This window comes from Stegastes partitus, unplaced genomic scaffold, assembly GCF_000690725.1.
Source record: "Stegastes partitus isolate 25-593 unplaced genomic scaffold, Stegastes_partitus-1.0.2 Scaffold217, whole genome shotgun sequence".
In the NCBI taxonomy this organism is placed as follows: Eukaryota; Metazoa; Chordata; class Actinopteri; family Pomacentridae; genus Stegastes; species Stegastes partitus.
In genome coordinates this window covers 710,969-735,320 of record NW_007577948.1, presented here as the reverse complement: position 1 = coordinate 735,320, position 24,352 = coordinate 710,969, and the positions used below count along the sequence as shown (strand labels likewise).

The 24,352-nt window shown below is 41.8% G+C and overlaps 1 protein-coding gene across 1 annotated transcript in view; it reads right to left on the bottom strand.

Annotated features, from left to right (window-relative positions):
- The window catches only part of slc24a3 (solute carrier family 24 member 3), a 99,388-nt gene that overhangs the window by 18,638 nt on the left and 56,398 nt on the right, over positions 1-24,352 (bottom strand). The window lies entirely within an intron of this gene.

Below are 24,352 nucleotides of genomic sequence, written 5' to 3'. Positions count from 1 at the left end.
GTAGCAGGTATTTAACACTAAAGCACAGAAAGCTTGAAGAATACCAGTTCAGACTGTTATTCTTCGACAAGATCAGTTTCTGATTTCAACAACTTTAAACTATTTTGTTTTTGGTTAAAATATGCAAGACCTTGTAAACATGATGTAATATTTAAGAGGCTTAGGTTGTCTGCTCAAACTGAATTCTTTCACCTTTTCCCTTCCTGTGATTTAGGTTGCGTGTCAAGCGTTTACTAGTTGTGTTGGACAACACTTATGCTATTGCTGCCCTCTGTCATTCTGGAGAAAAGCTTCTGTTGAGTGCTTGAATGTAAAAAACAATCAGTCTTACATGAGCATCCATCATGGTTCAGGATTAAACAACCAGCCTGCCATCAGTACCGTTGTCAGCTTCTCATAGTGCACTAATCTTGTTAAATATTCTTTGAGAAAAAAAAAAATGGAGTGAGTGACACAAAAGCGTTGCATAATCTCCAGATCTAGAAAAAAAATCAATATGATTTACAGTAGCTGGTGCATTAAAGCTGCTCATGGAAATGTATAATCTGAGTTAGCTGGTACTTTGTTGATGTAAGTGCAGCCTGAAGCTTCTCTTTATGCAGCATAGGATGAAGAGAGCAGAATGTACAATGGACACACTGTTATTAGTCTCTGTTAGAGTCCTTAGCGGGCTGAGATGAACGTTTGGAGAGGACCAGGAAATGATTTGCACTTACTCCTCAACTGTTGCTTTCATGTTTAAAAATCTGCATCAGCTTTGACTTTTAACATTAAAAAACAAAATATATACTTAATATCTGTCAGGAAATGATTGCTGGAAAAGCAATGCATGTTTTTATATATCTTATAAGACAAAAAGACAGAAATTCATATGAAAAGGTCAGAATGTTCTGAAAAAAATATCACATGTGATCTCTGTCTTTGTGCAGGACTCAGTTTGATTCAAAAAGTTTGTCATTTTTGCTAATTACTTTGCATTATTTCAGAGTTTTTTGCCTGTCAGGACACCTAGTCCACTGTTTTCCTATGCAGCTTAACTTTAGTTTCCAGGTTAGTTTAGTACAGGTGAAGAGTCAGGACTTTATTTTCGACAGGAGGATTATATTCCTGGAGCAATGCAAAAGCCAACATGTTCAGGCTGTTTAGTTTCAGCTGCACATAAAGCCACAGTAAAAATGCAAATGGAGGTGAACTGATTTGAGTTTGAATGAAATGAGGCTTTAGGACTTCATGTACACATAAAGAAAGAATCACAGGAAAATAACAGAATGGAAAGAGACAGGAGATCAGAGGCTGACATACAGCACCAACCACACTTTGTATACACTCACATAGCAGCTATCGCTAACACCTTGACTGATAATAATTTGTGTAAATAAAGTACAGTCTAAAAACACCTCAAACTACTTTTGCCACTAACTCAGGTAGATTGTCACCTTAGAAAGTTCATTAATGTGTTAGGTTTGAGATGATCAGAGCATTTTGCTTAAACAGCTGCCTGCTGCTGGAAATGATGCTGATGAGAGCAGAGACACTGAAACCAAGCAGCAAAGCAACAAGGCAAAGAGGCTGAAACACATAAAGATCAAGAGGGACAGCAGATTCAGGAGATATTTCTCTGTGGGTTCATTACTACGAGTAACCGCTTTCATATCGCACATGGATATTGTGAAAACACTGATGATAGCACCTTTCAGTCCTTTAAAATAACAACACCTGGTTTTGATCTCCTATTCAGCAGTTTCATGTTGAGCAGCTGTGTTTTGATGGCGTTAAACATCAAGTCAGACGTGAGCAGTCCTGGACGTGCAATCCTCTGTTCGCTCCGATCACAGGCCGTTAAACACCCCAGTGCTGCAGGGATGTGTGAAAGCTTAAGAACATTTAATTGAATGTGTGAATAGAAGAGCGGGGTGAATAGCACTCTTGTAGTTGTGTGTGTGTGTGTGTCTTTGTTTCTTTCTTCCCTGGAAACTTCTGACCTTTGACAAACCTCTGATGACTGTATGTGTCAAAGCTGTGGTTGTTTTCTTGGTTTGCAGCATCTCCAAATATTACCAGGTTTACAATGAGTAATATATTGTAGTATAGATTACAACAGCAAGTAATAGGCAAATCCAAATCGATACCAAATCGAGGGTGTGTTCCTCCAGTACCACAAACGAATCCTTACTCATATCCTCTGAAACATCCCCATCTGCCACAGTTTCCTGAACCACAGTTTTCTGCAATTGAATCTTCATCATATATAATACTGGGGTTTTAGTCTTGTCCTAGTTAAAGAGCATGATCTATCAGTTTCAGAGTATGAGTTTTTCAATTCACATTCATATATTATGTTCACTGTCAAATGTTTGCTCTCACACTTTAATAGTTCCTGCTCGCTTGCAGCTCTGCTCTGTTCTTGTTTAAAAATGTCTGCATTCAGGTAGACTGTTGCCTGCAGTGATTTTCCATGTTCCAGACAAAGCTCTCCACCATGTATCAGGCGACTTCTGTTCTCTGAAACATTTGCTCTGCTCTTTGATTTCTGTGCAGCAATCATACCAAAACTCCTCAACCTATAGATCGTTAGATATGGGTTGTTTTTTTGTTTTTTTAACCAATAACAACCATCTCCAGAGAGGCCCTGACAGTGATTCCTTTTAAGTCTTGATTATGTTCCCTTATGGACACGCATACAGGTGTGGATAGATGTTGCTTTTACATTACTTTTCTAGCCCGCTGAAGTCCAATTGGAGAATTGTTTTTATACATGGGCAGTCTGTCATATCTACATATTCTGCACATGCACACCAGTGCAAAGCATGCGCACTATCACCCGAGTAGCATAGACGCTACACGGACAAATTTTGAGCTGCACACAGACGTCCAAAGAGGGGTCCACGTGGATTGTGGTGGGCTTGCAGATGTAGAAAGTATAACACTCGCCTTAGATGGGTTTATCAACTTCCTCCCACCAGGGCTTAACTACAAGTATCTCCCTATTCTGTACAGTTATAGGAATACATGAACAATTGATCTATAAAGTTCCTTCTATTTCTTCTATTAACAGCACATATTGTGGCCATGTGCCCACTGGCAGTGGACCTTGATAGCATGTTCAAGCTCAAGCATTACATTATCTGAAGGTAAAACTGCACCCTAACTTAACCCTAGTTATTACCTGAACTCTAAAACCAAGTGTGAACCTTCAAACATTCTTCCGAAGTGAGGACGACTACTCTAATGAAATACGAAAAAGTACTATCCACTATCCAACAAAGCACTTTGCTTTAGCATCCGAAGAGCAATTATACTAAAGGAAAGTCTGCATAGTGCTAACACAACAAGATGGAAATGTTTCTACACAAGGAAACTGAGCATCTCTGTGTAAAAAGAATGAGTGGCAGGAGGCTTTTATTGTTTAACATCTAGGCTACACCATAACGCCCTGAGTGTGAAAAAGAAAATGGTAAGGACTAAAGGAAAGAAATCAAAAGCTGGTTGGCAGTGGTTGTTTGAACTGAACATGGTGGAGACTGTCTTGTATTTGACAACTTGACATTAATATATTCACAACATGAATACTGTTTTTAATAGAGAGCACCAGTGTCTAAAGAGAGTGTTGCATGAATGCTGCTGGGCCAACAACTGCTTTCAGCCATAGAGAAGAGTGTCAGAGTTTCTAATCTGCAGATCATTTTCTCAAAACCAGCTACTAGAAATGGGGTCCTTACAGTGGGGTCATCCTACATTGGGGCCAACACAGTGAATCAGTGCTGTAATTTTGTTTTTTTTCTGACAACGGAACAAATCCGAAGCAAAGCTTCAGCAACACGCATGCACGCACGCACACATGGTCATCTGCAAAATCCCAAAGCTCTGTGAGATCAATGTGGACTGACCCGAGCGGAGACGTACGGCTCGTCACTCCAGGGGCAGGGAACAGTCGACCCAACCTCAACCCACACCGCTGCCACCCCCAACGCTTACGTAATACTCTGAGCATTACATAAGAGCTCTGTGGCTCCAGTAGGGACAGAGCCACACACAAGCAGAATCCTACAAATCCTATACATCATTAAAGGGATCTGAGGAGGCCACAGTGTTTAAGAGCCGCAGAAAAGACGCTGCTATTTGCAGATGACAGATGGCTTTTCCTCCATCTATGACAAAGCATGCTGTAGCATCTGTTGTGTTGGACGGATACACACACATGCATGCATGCAGCGTGTGGAGGGAAAACAAACAACAGCTTGGCTCTCGTGTACACCAGGCATGTCCAAACTCGGATTTGATTGTTTTGCATCATGACCTTAAGTTTCCGAGTTGTTCATGGCTTTTACTTAACTCTATGTTTTTTTAAATGTATGTCCAAATGCTGATGGCTTTTTCACTGCACAGTTGGCCTTAACTGTCAGGAGAAGTGGCACTGAGGGCATAAGACGTACCAAACTTCACTGACCCATAGGAATGATAGTTGCCATACCCTGCTGGAAACAAAACTCCAGTTCACATTCTGGAGAAGAGCTGTCACAAGTAACGCTTGTGTGTGGATGCTATTCAGTTCTTTTCAGATTGCTTCAGGTTGAAAATTGAAGCAACTGTATAAACTTTGTTTATGCTGACAGAGCTCCAGTAAGAATCTATATGACAGACAAGAAGCAATAATCCAGAGGACTGTAGTCATTTTTACCTTCCCACCTAATCAGATTTTTAAAACAACTGACAGCGATAAAATAAAAGCTTTGCTAAATTAAATGTGTCAAGAGGATGTGCTGAAGCTAAAAAATTAGGTTGTTTAAATGTATTTCAAAATATATGTACTGTGGATGTCGTAAAATACAATCTCGTCCTCATGACTCTCAAATAAACAAATCCTCTGTTTGGCAACAGCAGAGGCCACAACCCCCATTGATGATGGGTCTGGTTCAACACATGTTTTATCTTAAGCCTGGCAATAAAGTGATAGTAACATGTACAAGTTAATATTTCATCAGTAACACTAAAACAATTGCTGGATTGTTTAACAGTTTATGCATCAGATGCAAACCTTATAAAAAGACAGATCGAAAAATGTAGTGGCATTAACAAACCCCAAGTGTGCTTCCTCCCTGGTTCAAAAACCACATCTATCAAACTTGATAATGCCCTCCATCACTCTCCCACTGATGCAGGTCTCTCAAGATGCGTCAGTCCGACAACATCTGGGCTCAGGTCAGCCACTCAGAACCTTAACCTTGGTACAGTGCAGCAGCTTCGTCATGTATCTTCAAATTTTACATGCTTTCTTTATTTTAAGCATATCAAGGTGAAATTATTCATCCTTGTTTATTCTTATTTATGTGTGTACATGTATTTTTCTGGTTCATCTTGGCAGCTTCTTCTCCTGCCTTTCCTTTTTTCTACCATGCACACAAAAACACAAAAACATGGTGCCCAACCATAAGCAGTCTCAGTGGCCTCATAAGCTTTTAAATTCATCCATAGTCACATCTGTACTGGTAACTAAATCACTCTGAGCAGAAGACAAAGGCAGAAAGCCCTACAGTCAGAAAGGATTACTTTGTTTACCAGAGGGGATCCTGTCCAACATAAGCCTTACATGAAGTGTCTACAGTAAAATGACAGAGAAAATAGCTATGCTGAGTGTTCTACTGCTCTGAAGAGAAAGGATGCTATGCTGAATATCAGTGAGGGTTGTCTTAGATCTGGTGAGCACATAGTTGTGTGCTGAGGGTCAGGGTGAGCTCAGTTTAACCTGCAGGAGTTTCTGAAGGATCCTTTAATGTATCGTGCTGCCACAGAGGAAATAAATTAATGATGTGTCAAAACGTCACTCAGCAACTTAACAGCACAAAGAAAATCGAAACACATTGAATCAAACAGCCAATATTTACTGCTGTCATGGATGATGAAAGACGAGTTGACTTCCTACGGTAACTCTGTCAGTCAACTCCAAGTTACTGTACCAACTGGGAACGTGTCCTGCCTAAAGACGTCAGATCAAACAGTTTCAGTAAGTAGCCAAATGCTGCTCCACAGTCAGATGACAAAAGCTTACAATCATCCATCCATCCATTATCTATACACCGCTTAATCCTCACTAGGGTCATAGCGGGCTGGAGTCTATCCCAGCTGACTCAGGGTGAAGGCATGGGACACCCTGGACAGGTCGCCAGTCTATCACAGGGCTACACTTAGAGACAGACAACCAAGCACACTCACATTCACACCTACGGACAATTTAGAATCACCAATTGACCTCAACATGTTTTTGGACCTTGTGGGAGGGAGCTGGAGAACCTGGAGAGAACCCACACTGCACGGGGAGAACATGCAAACTCCACGCAGAAAGATCCCAGGTGTCCTCACCGGGACGCGAACCGGCGACCTTCTTGCTGCGAGGCACTAACTGCGCCACCTTGCAGCCCCAAATTTCAAAATGGCAGACAAAAACAACTTTTAACTGGACACCTTTTGAGGACTTCAGTAGTTTGACCCATTGGATGTAGACTTCAAGTATAAGTCATCCATTTCTGCCACTTTTACTTCCCCTTCTGCTATCTGCGTGTTACTGCTTTCAAAATCCTCTTCACTGGAAACCGTGGCTGTGATTGCTTTGAAGAAACACAAACAAACCAGAACATTTTCCCCTCACAATAGCAGAATAACAATAAGGTGCAGTCAGACCATTCTGCAGCACTGACACAGTGTTATGGAGGTACATCTGGCTGTGCAAGATCCCAGTAAACTTCCCCTGTGAACTCCTAAAGCACAGTAGCTGTCCCAATCCTACAGATGCATTTGAATGCGTTGAGAGGTACTATAAGCACAAGGGTTTAGAGTCTGACAAAGTGCTTTTCTGACAGCCTCCCTCAGGTTCAGTGTTTTATGCAACCGTATCTTTATCTTCTGAGTGAGCAGGTTAAGAGTCGTGACGCCATATGCATGCAAACAGCGAAAGAGACAGAAATATGATGTAAGTTTAAAATGTTCAACCCTGTAGCCTTGGGCCTGCTAATCGTTAACAGTTTAGTGCATAGTGCATGCAACTACACACAAATACACAAACTGCAGCATGTGGTTGCATTTATTTTCCACCACAAGTGCTTACAAGTAAGTGGGTGGTATTACCTAACACGTCGGACATTCGTCAGCGGCAAAAAAAAAAAAGTGCAGAAATTAGAGAAAACAAGGGGGAAGCACGACGAGAGGTTGACTCTATTTACAACGTTTTCCTGTAAATCGCTCACTAACATCAGCGCTAAATGAATACAAGTAAACACGACTGCCTAATGGCTCCGAACGTCTGCAGGAAACGTGCAGCGAAAAGAGTCCACAGAAATAACTTTAAAGGGAAACAGTAAACAAGACAAAGGCAAAGTGATGAAAAGAGACGGGAAGAGCAGAGGAGGAGGAGAAGAGTACATCAGAAAGTGAGCGAGCTTTCCTGCTGCTCCTTGATAAACTCTTCTTCTGTGTGTTGGCAGCTTCAGGCCACAATTAGCACCTGAGGTATCTGGGTGAGGGGGGCATCGGGTTCAGACTAGCCCACCCTTGAGCTCCAGCTGGGCAACTCACCCTCATAAAGCCCTGCTTTTTAGTGCAGAACAACTAATTCCTTCTCTTTGTTGTGGTCCTTGGATCAAGCATATTAGATCTTTGATAGAGTCCCTTTAATTTCACTTATTCAGAGTTGTAACAGTAGATCACTTGTTAGAATAAATACATTTCTCATTTAAATAACGAATTCAGTTCAATTGAAAATGAATGATCAAGTCACCCAACCGGTCGAGGCAGATGGCCGTCCCTCCCTGAGCCTGGTTCTGTCTGAGGTTTTTTTTCCCCTGCGAGGGTTTTCGGTTCCTTCCCACTGTTGCAGATTGCTTGCGGACTGCTGAAGCTTATGGGGAATCCAAATGTTTTGGATTGTTGGGTGTTTCTGTCTCTGCCTTTGTGAAGCGCTATGAGATGACTTGTTGTAAATATGCGCTATACAAATAAAATTGAATTGAACTGAATTGAAAAGTTCTAAATTCTTTCGAGACCTTTGTCCAATCTCTTTAAGTTTTGTTTTATTATAGGTACTAGAGGTATAAAATACTAAAACTCATTTTTTCAATGACTGCTCTAAAGAGGCACCAGTTTAGATTTGTGGAGCGGTTCTTCGTTTTCTACAAACAGCCTGCAGAAAATACATCAAAAAACTAGAGTCAAGTTTCCGAAATTCTAAAACAAAAAACAAACAAAAACTACTCAGTAATTCATGTTTTCATAATAATAAGAAATATTATGAATACATAAAGAATTAGAAAAACTGCCCTCGTAAAGTTTATGCAGCAGCTTATTACCACCCGTACTTGCCTTTTAGGGACCTAAAGCTGTAGTGAAACAGCAGCAGTTGCTTCAGACAGATCACATCTCTGTCTACAGACATTTTGAAATCTGTTACACTGAATAAACATCAACAGAAATTTCCATGCACATGCAAAGACGATGCATATCGGGGCAGTTTTGAGTTTCCAGTTACTCAGTTTTCTGCAATGGAATGGTTAAAGCATGTCCATCATGCATGTTGGCTCTGTCATAGATTTATTACAGGGCTTTTGGAAATACAACAAACTTAACAGTTTATCTCTGGATTTTATTACTTCACTTTCACCTCTACCTTCTGGAGCATTTTAGCATCTTTTATTTTATAGGTATGGTTGCATGGTTGCAGGAAGCAGTGAGACAAACTACAAAAATAAAACCTAAGTTGTTTAAATTGGTATCATCCACCGATTATGTTCACTTCCAATAGATAAAAAATATTAAACAATGAGGAAAATGGCACAGTAGCCAACTACCTTTCAGTTTCCCACATGTCTGTCAATGAAAACCCAGCAGATAACATATCAGATCAAGACGTGAGCCCCTGACAGGACACATTCCCAATCAATCACCCTCCTCTTTACAATGACAAGTTCACCACTGTGACAGGCTTTTAACGAGCCCAGGTTGGGAATAGGTTCTCTCTCTCTCTCTCTCTCTCTCTCTTGCTCTCTCTCTGTTAGCTCTGTGTTAGAAAACTCCCCAAGGAGCTCTTTTATTTAATTTTATTCTCTCCCCCCGAGACGTTATATTCATGGAAACACGTCTACTTCTGACTCTTCGAGCAGAGTAACGCCATAGCTGGAGGGGAAGAAAGGGGAGGATTAAATCACACCACATGGGAAGACGGGGCCAACACTGGATCAACAGAGAAACATGGAAACATGAGAAAGATGACGAAAAACATGAATAATCGATGGAGTGAATGCATCTTCAGCGGGTATGTAGACATCTGAAGTAATGAATGACAGCAAGAGCTGTTTTTTGTTGCAGATGCAAAAACTAGACACTGAACACTAGCTTGTGTGTGTGTGTGTGTGTGTGTGTGTGTGTGTGTGTGTGTGCTACTTCCCAGCTAAAGGTTACATGGTAATACTGGCATTTAATCAGTGTGGCAGCAAACGTGGGCAGCAAGAAATCAGATTATGACCTGCACTGACCTGGGACTCAAATTATACAAGATACAAAAATCCATACACTCTTTCTTCACTGTCTCGAATGTGGATGATGGGGTCCGTGGGAGGGGACTAATACAGTTCCCTTACACTGTGCTCTTATCACTGTCATTTTTATTGCTCTTAGGTCCCAGATTTTTTTGTCCCAAAATAGAGAAATTCATAGAGCATGTCCATTCTTGTCTTTGCAGCTCATTTATCATTTTACAAGAATCATTGTTTTAAGGATTTGTAGGTCAAAATAGCTCTTAGTGTCAAGTTAAAACACTTAATCAGATTTAATTTAAAAGATTTTGTTTCTGTGTAGGTTTTATAAAACATGTAATTGTATTGTTTCGTGTTTTCAAATAGCTACGTTTGTAGGACGCAGCAGTGATTTGAGCAAGATGTTAATATCAGGATGCTAACATGCTGACAGAGACAATTTTAAGCTGATATTTGGCAGAAAATACTTACTGTGGTCACCATCTGGCCTTCGAATGTCATCATGCAAACATTTGCTTATCAGTACATAGAACTAATTAGTAACCAAGCTGCAACCTCCAGGTCTGACAAATGAAGCCAATGCGGAAGTCCCAAGAACTGCAGTTCCTCTAACGTCCACTTGAGGCTGACTTCAAGAGTGAGCCAATCCCCATAGACCCACATGTTAAAATGTCTAACTTTACAGCAGAAATACCTTGTTTACAGTCTGGTTCATAATCAAAAAAATGATCTCTAAAGCAAATTTTTACCAAATGTGACAATTGTTGGTCAATTGGTCAATTTCTATGTAACTTCTCTGTTTAAATCATATTCAAACTCAATGTTGAGGTGTTGTTGCTGTGAGTGACAGGCGGGTGCCGTCACAAACAGCTCATGTCTGTTTCAGGTTTAAGTTGAAATAATGAAGTCAAACTGACTCAACACACCAGTCATAGTCACGCTTAGCAAAGTTGTCAACTATCACTTTATGTCTTGAAGGCTCACAGAAAGCTGCCAACATTAATATTATCTCCAAACCATAAAAAAGAGTCTCTGGAGAGTTTAAGATGTCAAACAATGCATGCTGGGAAGTCTCTCTCTAATGAGTTGAATGACTGCTCAGAAGTATTCTTTTATTTCATTTTAAGTCAGAATAATTTGTGCTTCTATCTTGTGAAGCGGTCTAAAAATAAAAGACCACATGTAGTTAAAAACAAACAGACCTTCATATATTCGTATTAACCTGCTAATCTGCGTTTATTCATACTAACCAGCCCTGACCTTTCCAAGAATGCTGGTTGCTTGTCTGTGCAATGAAGTGTCCAATTGAAAAGTATCTTCATCTTTACATCAAGCTTACAGCTCGGTGTCCATCTCCACACCCATTACTCTAATATGGATTCTTACCACTGCATAGATATATTACCATATGTCAGTATTTCTGCAGTGCAATGATTGGAGAGGAGGATGCATTTATCTTATTTGCCACCTCTGCAGGTGGGCTACTGTATGTGAACACTTCAGGGAATGAAACAACAACAAAATCCTCTATGATGTTTTGCAGTCCAGTAGTTTTTTATTTGATCATCAACCAAAAGTGGAAAAGCTGGAAATCCTGCCAGAGATGAAAGTCAGTCATAAGATGCATCGTCTCAGACTCTTGAATTGATTTCATTTCTTGACACCTGGAAACTCCATTTCTTGTAACTGTGTAAAATGTGTACATTGTGTTCCAGCAGTGGGAGACACAGCTTTAATGCTGGTATTCAAATTCTGCGTGAAATTCTTAAGAATAAAGAATGGCTAACTTTAATGTAGTGAATGTCTACAGCATGGTTTGATCTTAAGTGAAACAGTGAGTGTCATAATCTTAGGGTATTTGCAACAATATCATTTACAATTAATGAATCTACTCAGACTTGCCTATTATGGTTAAACACACCTGCACCAATTGGAGATGCATAAAATGTACTTTTCTGATGATCACCTGAACACAGCCATTACCTAGCTACCAGTAGCTGGGCAGGACAGGGGTTAGCTGTCCAGCTACTGGAGCTCCAGGCGGAGCCAGTGTGAGCCCAGCGCCTCCTCACTGAGGCACCTCTGGTGCTAATTGTGGCCTGAGGCTGCAGACACTCAGAGGAACAGTTTATGGTTCACCAGAGCAGAGGAGAGCTCAGCCTGGATGCTTCTGTGTGGTACTTCTGTCTGCTTGCATCTTTTCATTTCATTTCTTCCTTGTCTCTATTCTTTTTTTCCTGACCTGCTTCCTCCTCATTTTCTCTCACGTTTTTTGACATATTAGGCAACAACACACACTGATTTCTCAGAGGGTGTAATAATTCTGAATTATATCAGCGATTCCCAACCACCGAGCCGAGGACCGGTACCGGTACTGGGCTGTGGGTCATTTGGTACCGGGCCGCAGAGAAAGAATAAAAGCGTTTTATTGGTTTATTTTATTTTCGTCTCCATTCACTTATGCCTGTGCTTGTTTCCAAACTTGACTCTGGTAGTTTTCATGCCTGACCATTAAACGGAGCCGTCAGTCGAACTGCTGCCGAAATGAATAAAAAAACAAACGTCTCTGGAGAGCTTCCTCAAAACAAAGATGGAGAGACTCAATGCTAAGACAGAAGAAAAAGTAAATACATGTTTAGCAAAAAAAAGTAATTGTATTTGCTTATGACACTTCTTTATTGGAAAAAAAAATGGTTACTATTTACTATGTGTGCAATGACCGGTCTGTGGGAAACTGTCTTGCTTGAAAAAAAAAAAAAAGGAGAACGCTGAATTATATGACCTATTTCATCTGCGTGCCATACTCTTATTGGTTATTCTAAGGTGTAATTAAATCCATCCCCCTATTGCAATATTCAAAGCAACCTACTTTGAAAAGAAACATCAAAGAATTTCTAAACCAAGTGTTGACATCTATCTATCTATCTATCTATCTATCTATCTATCTATCTATCTATCTATCTATCTATCTATCTATCTATCTATCTTATTTAAATTTCCCTCCTGCAAAGAGAGATCGCTATGTGTGGACAGTCAAAACTTTGAGGGCACTGTGGGTCATCTGCATTTCAGCCTGTCAAATCCCATTTTTCATATTATTTATGGTTGGTATTTTATTCAGCTTCAGTCACACTGTATCTGCATTCAGGCTCAATACAGCAGCTTTCATGCCACAGGATTAAATTATGTACACAAGGCAATCACAGGGAAAAACACACGCAGATACTGGTGCTCCATGGTGATGTTGAACAAAAGTCCTCGTCTGTAACAAACTTGCGAAGGTGCTGAGATCACAGGACTATGAGTTGTGGTGAGTTGCTGCTTAATTACAAACACATCTGCAAAGGTAGAGTGCTTGTAAAAGGGTTGTGAGGGTCTGAGTCCGTTATTACTACATGCTTTAATCCTCTGAGCCCCAAAACCCCAAAAGGTAGAAATCACTCAGCTTCAGTTTTGCCAAATCTTGCCTTTTTTTTTGACTCTTTTCAAAATCAGTTTTGGTCACACACCAGTCTGAGCTGCTGCACTGCAGTAACTGAGAGGAGATTAGAGAATTCTCTGCGGATGGGCCACAGCCACCGAGCAGCATTTACCAGAGCTTGCATGTGAGGCTTTTTGAGAACATCGGTATCTTGTGGTGTTTTTCGAAAAGGAGCTCGTCAGCAAGTGAAGGGTTTAGCCTGCGTGTGGAAGTGAAATCAGACAACCTCAGAAATGACAAAATTAAGTTATTTTCAGATGAAAATCTTTCAAAAATATGAAGTTTCAAATCACTGGCAACCTGTACTCGATGCAAAACTTGGTTATGCAAAGACAAGCATTGATTAGCATGCAAGGTTGATTAGTGCTATGCTGTACCAATGGAGAAGAGGGAGCAGGCTTTAGTTTTTAAGTATGGTATTGTACTGTATTGGCTTTCTAGTTGGGAGTCTGAAAAACAGTTGTGCCTGTGATAAGTGCTTCACTGGATAATAACAAACGTTTTAGATTTTGACAAAAGACAAAGTGGACAGAAAGGCAAACTCGAATACTGTGACCGGAGTCAAGGTTTTCACTGATGAGTTACAGGTTCACAGGTGATGGAAGTTCTGTCTACCTCAAGACATGATTGTGCTGTTTTCATAAAGATACTGAGCTTTGTATTACAGTGAGAAATGAGCCCATTGTGACAAAAATGTGACAGAATTTTAAGGGTTAAGGAAGAAAAAGAGATGTGTTGGAAAATGCTGCAAAATTAGATGAGTATTTTAGTCCAAAACAGACACTATAGGCATGTAAAGTATTTAATACTAAACCAGTGTGGTGACTTTTCACATCTCATCCCCACTCTCACTCCAGCTGGTCGAGACAGATCTGCCTTACCTCAGCCTGGTTCTGTTGGAGTTTTTTTCCTCCCCATTAATGTTTTTTTTTTTTTTTTTATTAGTTTGGTTTCCAACCATCACCGACTGCTTGCTCATAGGGAATCCAAAGACAATTTTGGAGGATGATTGGGTTCTCTTTTCTTTGTTTAACATTTGCTAGCTCTTACTATGTGAAGTGCTATGAGATGACACATGTTGTGAGTTGGTGTTTTTATAAATAAAACTGAATTTAGTTTTCTGCCTGTATGGTGTCCAATTCACTAAATAGTTTTGATCAAACATTTTCTAGTAACTACCTCCACAAGCTGCTCCAACATGATGAACCATGGCCATTGTAACATTGGACATTTCTTGATTTAATTATTCATTTATTTCCTTTCTCAAACACTGAACTCTTCTCTTGTTTGATTTTGCCTTTTACCAGTGTCTTCAGGTTTATGTGCACACACAACTATACTTTAGAGGACAAGCTGCAAACAATATGTTCTGTTTTTTTACACATGAACACTCAGAATGAGGTTTTCTCCAGGCAAACACACACTGATGCATAAATGCACGCAGAATGGGTCAAGGTAGTCAAAAGATCCTTTTATTTTTCTAACTACATTAAGGCCTCTATGTGCTTTAAAATCCATCTTTGAGAAGGGTTAAAAATGCTAAATAGATAGCAAAGCAGATTGTTGGTTTGGCTTTCTGCTTTTAAATAAAGACTGTAATAATAATGGATAATGCTGGGTAACTCCATCTCAGCTTGGCTGCAGCCCATCAGTGAGTGAAAAGAAGATAAATTGAAAGACTTTAAGATGCACCTGGGGTTCCATTTATCAAACCGTGCACAGAAAGAGTCTGAATTCGTGCATAAAAAACAGCAGACCTGCATACCAAAAAAAAGGTATTTATCTCATGTGTGTATACATACATACCTACAATTGAAACCAGAAGTTTACAAACACTGTATAAAAAGACATATACCCTTTTTCTCACTATCTGACATTAAATCAGACTAAACTTTTCCTGTTTCAGGTAAGTTAGGATTCCCAAAATTATTTCTCTTTGCTAAATGCCAGAATAATGAGAGAGAGAGTTTTTTTTTGGAGATTTTTTTTACTACTTTCTTTAAAGTCAGAAGTTTGCATTCACTAATATTACTATGCCTTCAAACTATTTGGGAAAGCCCAGATGATGACATCATGGCTTTGGAAGCTTCTGATAGGTTAATTGACAACATTTGAGTTAATTGGAGGCACACCTGTGGATGTATTTTAAGGCACACCTCATGCACACTGCTTCATTTTGTGACAACATGAAACATCTAAAGAAATCAGCCAAGATATCAGGAAGAGAACTGTGGACCTCCACATATCTGGTTCATCCTTGGGTACAATTTCCAGATGCCTGAAGGTTCCACATGCATCTGTTCAAACAATTATACAAGATGTGTCAGAAAAGTTCCAGGACTGGAGTCACAAAAGATATATTTCAAACCCAAACTACAAACTAAGAATTTTCCCCTTCAGATGATCAACCAGCACGTCTACAAAGAGATTCTGCAGTGTTTGCTTCGTTCAGTGCGCAAGAAGAGGTGAGAGTTGTGGCAGGACAAGTCGTGGCTGCTTCACCATGACAACACTCCTGCTCACAATGCCCTGAGCATCTTGACAGTTCTTGGCTGAGAAGAACATCACCGTGCTGGAGCAACCTCCCTGCTCACCCCACCTGGCTCCGTGTGATTTTATTCCTCTTCCCCAAACTCAAGGGAGTCATCAACTGTACCCATTTTGAAGATGTGGATGACATCAGATGGCTGTGACGACAGAGCTGTGGAGGATCCCAGAAGCATCCCTCCAGGAGTGCATGGCAGCGTGGCAGAGAAGGCTGGGAAAGTCCATTAGACTCCAGGGGGATTACTTCAAAGGGAAAAACTTGTAATTTGTAGTTTGGATTTGAAATATATATTTTGTGACACCAGTCCTGAAACTTTTCTGACACACCTCGTATAATTGTTTGAACAGATGAATGTGGAACCTTCAGGCATCTGGAAATTGTACCCAAGTATGAACCAGATTTGTGGAGGTCCACAATTCTCTTCCTGATGTCTTGGCTGATTTCTTTAGATGTTTCATGTTGTCACAAAAGGAAGCAGTGTATTTGAGGTGTGCCTTAAAATACATCCACAGGTGTGCCTCCAATTAACTCACATGTTGTCAATTAACCTATCAAAAGCTTCCAAAGCCATGAGATCATTATCTGGGCTTTCCCAAATAGTTTTTCAAGTTGATTTCTACTGGTGCCAATGTTTCCCTGTGGCTTACAATAAAAATGTATGGAACTATACCTGACCTTTTACTGTACCTTACACATTTACAAGTTTTATTCCCGGCTATACTTCAAAGGTTATATTGTGAAAAGCCTGATTTATAGAACATTTTATACCTAAAAACTACCACAGTATTTACCTTACACTCTAATTTGTCAGCTAAATGAAACAAGAACTTAGAACCTGATGACCAACTGGGTGTTTTAAGTTTTGTTGTGTTTTAAGGTTTATCTAAAAAGGTCTGAAAAAAATCTTATTTCAAAGTTTTTGAATGAGTCATGGATGAAAGGGTGAATTTGCCTCGACTGAGTACATCTCATTGTAGCTAACTCGTCCACCAGGGGAATGTGCATATGCAGTCAGGAACAGTTCCACATTCACAAACACTCTCACACAAATATTCATATGTACAGTTTATGCAGGACTGTGCTCATGAATAGCTGATAAATGAGGCCACACATGTTCAGGAGAACAAGGAGAGATTATAACTTCAGTGAATGTTTTCTGTTTTCTTTCCCCTGTGACAGTGAGCTGGGGCTCTTTGGACAGAACAGGACATTTAGGGAAACTCTCATCCACATTTTTTAACTTGGTACTACTTGGTGTTTGTTATGTAGTTGTGGTCGCTAATATGATTACAAATGTAGACAGCTATTCAGACAAGAGGATGCTGTGCTAATGGTTTGAGAATTACAGTGAAATTGGTCCTTGTGTTTGCATCCAGGATGCTGTATGCTTGTTACTTCCAGTAAAAATGTGTTTTACATGAACGTTAAATCAGTTGGGTTCAGTGGTCTCCTCCATCTGTGTACCGGAGAAACGTCCTCCCTGCTCTGACCTACGTGGTAACAGTGAGTGCTCTAAAAGTCTCCAGGTTTAATGTGGTCTGATTAAAATGTTTGGCATCAACACGAGTTAGGAGGTAGAAAAGGAAAGGAAAGGAGGAGGTATTTTAGGGTACATCACGACGTTAAAAACAAACCAGACTTTTCATGTTGTTATGACTTTGCCTTCTTGTTGCCTTAAAGAACATTGCTCACATCTTGATATGGGCACACAGTCATACATGAAGGTAGAATCTGTCCACAGAGGCAGCGCTCTGTCACTCGTTGCTCTGTTAATAATTCCCAGTGTTAATGCACTGCTGCCATGGAGCTCCATTTCAGCAGTGCTTCACAGTACAGCTGAGCCCTGCCTCCCTCTGCTGCTGCTCTCAGCACAGAGACAGGACACGACTGTGTGTGTGTGTGTGTGTGTGTGTGATGCTGAAGTGGAGAGGCAGAGAAAAGAGATACAACAAATGTGATGTCCACAGACGTAACGAGCTGTGGAGACTGTGAGGGCCATTTACTGCGTTTACACATGATGTACTCTACGCACAGAGTGTTCATGTGGGTTCACTACCTGTGTAGGTAGCAGTGAATCAAAACACAGTCCCAGAGCAGGACAGAAGCCCGGCAAGCTGTTGCTAGTGAACAACACATGGCTGTTGTACTAATTGTGATTCTTATATGAGACTTCTGACTGTCAAAACTGTCAGACTACCTGTGTCTTCATGCCTGATTGGATTCTCAAGGAACGCAACAGTGTAACCCTGGTCTGACTTGGGATAGGAGGTCTTCAACAGTGGAAGTAAGTGGCACCAGAACAGTAGTTGCAGGTTAAACGCCTTGCTCACAGCACTTTAAAAAAAAGTGACAAATAGTTAAATAGCTTACTCTGACACAACTCAACAGCAATTTAAACATGTCAGATTTTGTTGAGTTAGCAATGAGCTTCACAATGAGTTCTAACAATACATGGTAGTGTCACTTCACTGTTCAGTTCTTTCATGACATTCTCTTATGATAGAATCATGGCAGCCACCTAATGCGAACCCCATCAAGCAATTACAGGTACTGCGTAGACAAATGTTTGGCAGATATGGACATTCAGACATGCAGTTTCAACCACTGATCTGGGTTTGGCTCGTGGTGCCAACAGGCTGAGGAGGTCACTTCAGATGTCCCTGTCTCCTGCAGTGTTTTCTAGCTCCTCCAGGAGGATTCAGAGGAGTTCCCAGACCAGATGAGATATATATCTCCAGGTGTACTCTATAAACTCCAGTGCGATCTGAGTCTATGACTAGGTTTTCTCCCAGGAAACCTCCAACAGAAGTCACACATGACACATCCTGATTAGATGCCTAAAATCCATCAACTCGCTTCTTCTGATGCAGGAAAGCAGCTACTCAACTCCAACTTCTTGCTGGATGTCTGAGCTCCTCACCCCATCTCTGGGTGAGCTTCGACACCTTATGAGATAAACCCAGCTCAGCTAACTGAACAACAACAGTCTGGTACAATGCCTGCATTAGACAATGCATTAATCTGCTTGTCCATTTCACACTCCAATTTGCACTTGCACTGTAAGCCGGGTAGCATGCAAACATGGGAGCCTAGGTTTGCCGACACCTGGCATGGCAGACTGGTTCCATTTTATATCAGCTTTAATAAACAAAACCCTAGCTAAAGACTTAAATCTGTGAATCAGAGGGATCCCTGCACCAGCAACCTAAAGGCAGCGATCAGAAGCACCTGAGCAGAGGCTTCCTCACTTGCCACCAATCAGCACTCCTCTCTGTGAAACGCCGGCTCAGACCTCACTCTCTACCAGATCGTCAAACTTGACACATGCCGTGACCGGTTTCCCTGCATTGACCTCCACCCCCTGCCTGGAGAATACAGTGGACTCCACACCTGTTTCTGCCACCACCCTGCAGCTCTCTGACCCCGCTCTCAGCCTCATGGACTCCTGCATGCCCCATTTCCAGCCCCAATCTCCCAGTTAGGTTTCCGTAGTATTTAGCGTTAAATTTGTCTGTGTTGTTTCTTTTCCATTCCTAATTCAGTCTGTTCTCGTGTTTCTGTTTAATGTATTCCCTGTAGCCTTGTTGTACTTAGTGTTTTTCAGCTTTAGTTCTGTTTGGAGTTCAGCCAGTTATGTCTCGTGTCTCCCCAGCATAGTCTGTATTCTGTGTGTAGCTTCATGTATTTAGTATTATCCCCTGCCTCCTACCTCCTCTAGTAATTTATGTCTTCCTTTTAGATTCGCCCTGCGTCTTAGTTCCATATAGTCTGTGTGTTTACTTTGTCTCCCTTTGACTTTCATGTTTTTGGTTGTCTGTGTTGTCTTTAGTTTGTCTCATTGCTCCTTCTCCGTACCTAACTCCCCTGGCTTGTTTAGTTTACCTGATACGGACCCTTGTATATAGTTGTGCTCCTGATTACTTTCACATCTTGTAAATTAACACTTTTTCACTTATGCTGTGTTCACACCAGACGCGAATTCATTGCGCTATTTGGACGCGTGTGTCCACTGAGTTTACTCGCTTCATTCGCGCGTATAAATCGCGCGTCAAGATTTGTGTCTGAATTCAAGTCATTGGCACGACTGACGCGATCCAGACGCCGGATCCATGGGATCCCCCAGTGACGCACACAGCTCGGGGAGTTCCTCCACCTTCTCCAGGAGCTGCGCCTGGATGACGGCCGCTTCTGGCGCTGTTTTTGGCTGATTCGGACCCAGTTTGACTACCTGTTGGAGAGGATCGGTACCAGGATATCCCTCCAGGATACTAACTACAGGCGCTGGCTGAGATAGAACCATGTTTTTTCCGTGCCATACAACTACATGGACGAGCGGCCCCCTGCAGGAGTAAGCTGACCACAGCGACGAGGAGCCAGCGGAGGTTTATCCGGCTAGCATTGCGATAGCTAGCAACTTGGCTCGCTAGCTGGCTAAGTTGAAGAGTAGCATTCTTGTGTGTGAACTGGAGGAGAGAGACCAGTAATGTAGCTGCTTATCTCCTGGGGTGAGTAAATCAATCAGTATTCACAGTGTAGTTGCAAAAAAATGAATGAACCATGTTGTTGACTTCACCAGAGAATCTCAACGCTGATTGGCCATCGCGACACGTCAGATCGCAAAAGTTTAACGCGCGTCTAAAATCGCGTCAAACGCGCTCAATTCGCATCAATCGCGCCACGGGACGTTTACTCGCGTCTAATTGCATCTTCACATTGACTTTACATGTAAATCATTCGTGCTAATGATTTTACTGGCGTCTGGTGTGAACACAGCTTTGGTTTGCTCATCTTCACTAATGTCTACACTTGGGTTCTCCCTCACCAAGATAAGCCATGACAGCTATGACACAAACACATCACTTATGGGATCTNCCCCTGCCTTCGCCCTAAGTCAGCTGGGATAGGCTCCAGCCCCCCCGCGACCCTAGTGAGGATTAAGCGGTGTATAGAAAATGGATGGATGTGTTGTCTTTAGTTTGCCTCATTGCTCCTTCTCCGTACCTAACTCCCCTGGCTTGTTTAGTTTACCTGATATGGACCCTTGTATATAGTTGTGCTCCTGATTATTTTCACATCTTGTAAATTAACACCTTTTCACTTATGCGTGAACTCATCGCGCTATTTGGACGCGTGTGTGCACTGAGTTTACTCGCTTCATTTGCGCGTATAAATCGCATATAAATCGCGCGTCAAGATTTGTGTCTGAATTCAAGTCATTGGCGCGACTGACACGATCCAGACGCAAGGATCCATGGGATCCCCCAGTGACGCACGCAACTCGGGGAATTCCTCCACCTTCTCCAGGAGCTGCGCCTGGATGACGGCCGCTTCCGGCACTGTTTTCGGCTGATCCGGACCCAGTTTGACTACCTGTTGGAGAGGATCGATACCAGGATATCCCACCTGGACACTAACTACAGGCGCTCGCTGAGATAGAGCCATGTTTTTTCTGTGTCACATACAACAACACGGACGAGCGGCCCCCAGCAGGAGTACGCTGACCACAACGACGAGGAGCCAGCGGAGGTTTATCCGGCTAGCATTGCGATAGCTAGCAACTCCGCTTGCGAGCTGGCTAAGTTGAAGAGTAGCATTCTTGTGTGTGAACTGGAGGAGAGGGACAGCCCGTCTGCTGAGCACTGAGATCTGCCCTGGCCACTAATGTAGCTGCTTATCTCCTGGAGTGAGTAAATCATTCAGTATTCACAGTTTAGTTGCAAAAAAAGGAATGAATCCTGTTGTTGACTTCACCAGAGAATCTCAACGCTGATTGGCCATCGCGGTGCGTCAGATCGCAAAAGTTCAGATTTTTCAACTTGCTCTTTAGACGCGCGTTACGCTAAAATCACGTCAAACTCGCTCAATTCGCGTCAATCGCGCCACGGGACGTTTACTCGCGTCTAATCGCGTCTTCACATTGACTTTACATGTAAATCATCATCTGGTGTGAACACTGCATTACTCTCTGGTTTGCTCATCTTCACTAATGTCTACGCTTTGGTTCTCCCTCACCAAGATAAGCCATGACAGCTATGACACAAACACATCGCTTATGGGATCTCTGACATACAAGCACCTATCAGAAATAAACACAAAAGCCTCTAAAACAGGAAGTAGCAGGCTGACGTGGTAAATATCAGAAAATGGTAAGCATGACATTGATGTATGTATGATTATTTAAATCCAGTTACTCTATGTTCATCTCAGGTTCTCCAAATCTTGAAAAAACCTGAATCCCACAATGTTCACCTGTTAACAGATTGTATGTGTCTGTCGTTTACTGCTAGTCTGTAAGTACACAGTGGGTTCATCAGATGTTTTTTACTGAGACTGATGAGAGCAAAAAGATGAAACCAACCTAAAGTTGCAAGATGAAAAACCAAACCAGTTAAACTGATCTGTAGAACTGAAAGGAGGTGCAGAGTTTGTACTGAATCAGCTTTCCCACAAAACACAAAAATCTGGCAACAAACTGCACAGCTTTGGTCGGTTCATCCACACTGGTATCCATTTTTATGGCCATTTCCAATTTTGAACATGAAAGTGTCTTAAGTCTTGTTTTCGCCTGCTCAGCTTCCACTGGGCAAAACGGACCATTAATGGAACATCACAGGAGCTTCTGCTTGAGTTGTGGGTGTAAGTTGTAAATGTAGGTCTGGAATTAGGCTTAAATAAATTACATTTCTCATAACTCTTTCCACAGTATCATGCAATTACAACTTAACATCTCATAAGTAAGAAAGGAAGGCCCATAATTATGTGTCTGTATAATTACAAGACAGGGAAGTTATAATTAGGAGTGCATGTTCCTTTGTTGTAAGCATTGTCCCTTCGTATAATTTAGATTATTTTAACAGTATAACCACTGTTAGCAGGAAAAAAGACAAACCTGATCAAAAGGCTTGTAGTCTGTAAAAGAAGGTGGGTTGCAGCGATGTACATTGTTTTAGGTTCAAGTTCAACATTAAAAAAATGCTACCGACCCCCAACTCCTAGTACAGTACATCTGCTGACAATATGTGGCTCTTCTCCAGTCTTCTGGCTGCTGTTGCATGCTCCGCATTCCCCAACACATACCAGTTAATACCCTTAAAATCAAGAGCGTGATCCTCCTACGGACCAGAAAAGGTTACATGGCCTCTCTTTAGCATGTGCCCTCCTGACATGGCCTCTACTATCCTCTTTGTATCATAAAGCCCCGGTCCCCGGCAGCACACAAAAACCTAACTACAACACACATTGTTCGTAGGCATTAACCGTTCCCACATCCTCTACATTAGGCCATGCACTATCATATATGTTACATCCCTGTCTACAAAAACAGATGGGCCTGAGGTAATCCTATCACACTCACAAACGCTGCCATGCCACTTTAATGTTCCTTTTATTCTCTGGCCTAACGTGATCCTGCTTTACATCCTCTCTCCGCTGCACATCATGACATCACTCTCTGGACCCAGCATGGGTCTGCAAGTGTGTGTGCATATTGTGTTACTGTACTCTGGCTGACAGCAGCCCCTCTCTCTTCTCTTATATTCTGAGCTCCTTGCTTCTGAAGTAAACAGTTCTCTTGCTGCAGGACACTGCTGATATAAAGCACAAGATTGAGGTGAAAACTGATGCACTATTGCATATTTTTTCTCAGGTTATCAGTGCGCTATGAGAGCTAAAGTAAGGACAAGGTGCTGAGGGATGACAAGATTGTCATCATGCGTTGCAAGCCCGGATCTACAGGTATGCCTGTAGAGAGGAGGGTTATGTCACGGTGTAATCCTCAGCGTCTGGCCGCTGCTGATGATATCTGCACTGCTGCGACAGCAACATCATCCATCCATCCATCATCTATACACCGCTTAATCCTCACTAGGGTTGCGGGGGGGCTGGAGTCTATCCCAGCTGACTTAAGGCGAAGGCAGGGACACCCTGTACAGGTCACCAGTCTATTGCAGGGCTACACTTAGAGACAGACAACCAAGCACACTCACACCTACAGACAATTAAGAATCACCAATTAACCTCAACATGTTTTTGGACCTTGTGGGAGGAAGCCAGAGAACCCAGAGAACATGCAAACTCCACGCAGAAAGATCCCGGTGTCTCCACTGGGACATGAACCGGCAACCTTCTTGCTGTGAGGCAACGATGCTAACCACCGAGCCACCTTGCAGCCCAACAACATCACCATGATATAATATGTGCTTGCAGCCTGCTGATCCCGACCGTGAAAAACATTTGAGCATAGACCCTGAAAATAAACCAAGATGGACACGAGAGGAGATGAGAGCTCTGTCATAATTTCTCACGACACACTCATAAATGTTGCCAGTGATGTGCTTTCTGGCTGCTACAAAGGCGGAGCGAGCTGTCAGAGAGAATTTCTTTGACAAATCGGAGTTGAGCAGTTGGAGGCACTCGCTCAGATTTCAGAATGTTTAGCAGGTAGACAAAACAAGGCAACAATAAATAAATAGTTTGCCATGAATGGTGTGGTCTGATATTACTGTGACATGTGAAAAGCTTGGATTTAAATGTGGCAAAAAAAAGTGGCAATCCTGAGTGATTCCACTGCAGCCGCCAGGTACCGGGATACAAAACTTGGATGAGTTTCTTTGATAGGATGCTGGCTGCCTGATACGGAAAATATGATTCATTACAATTTGAAACATGTTTTGTAGCACTGTTTATCAGTTATGGTAACAAACTACCTGACAAAATATCTCATAATGTAGCAATATCACAAATCTTGACTGTCTTCATTTTGCAGGGTTACCTAAACCACTTTAACTGAAGCTGAAACAGCAGGTC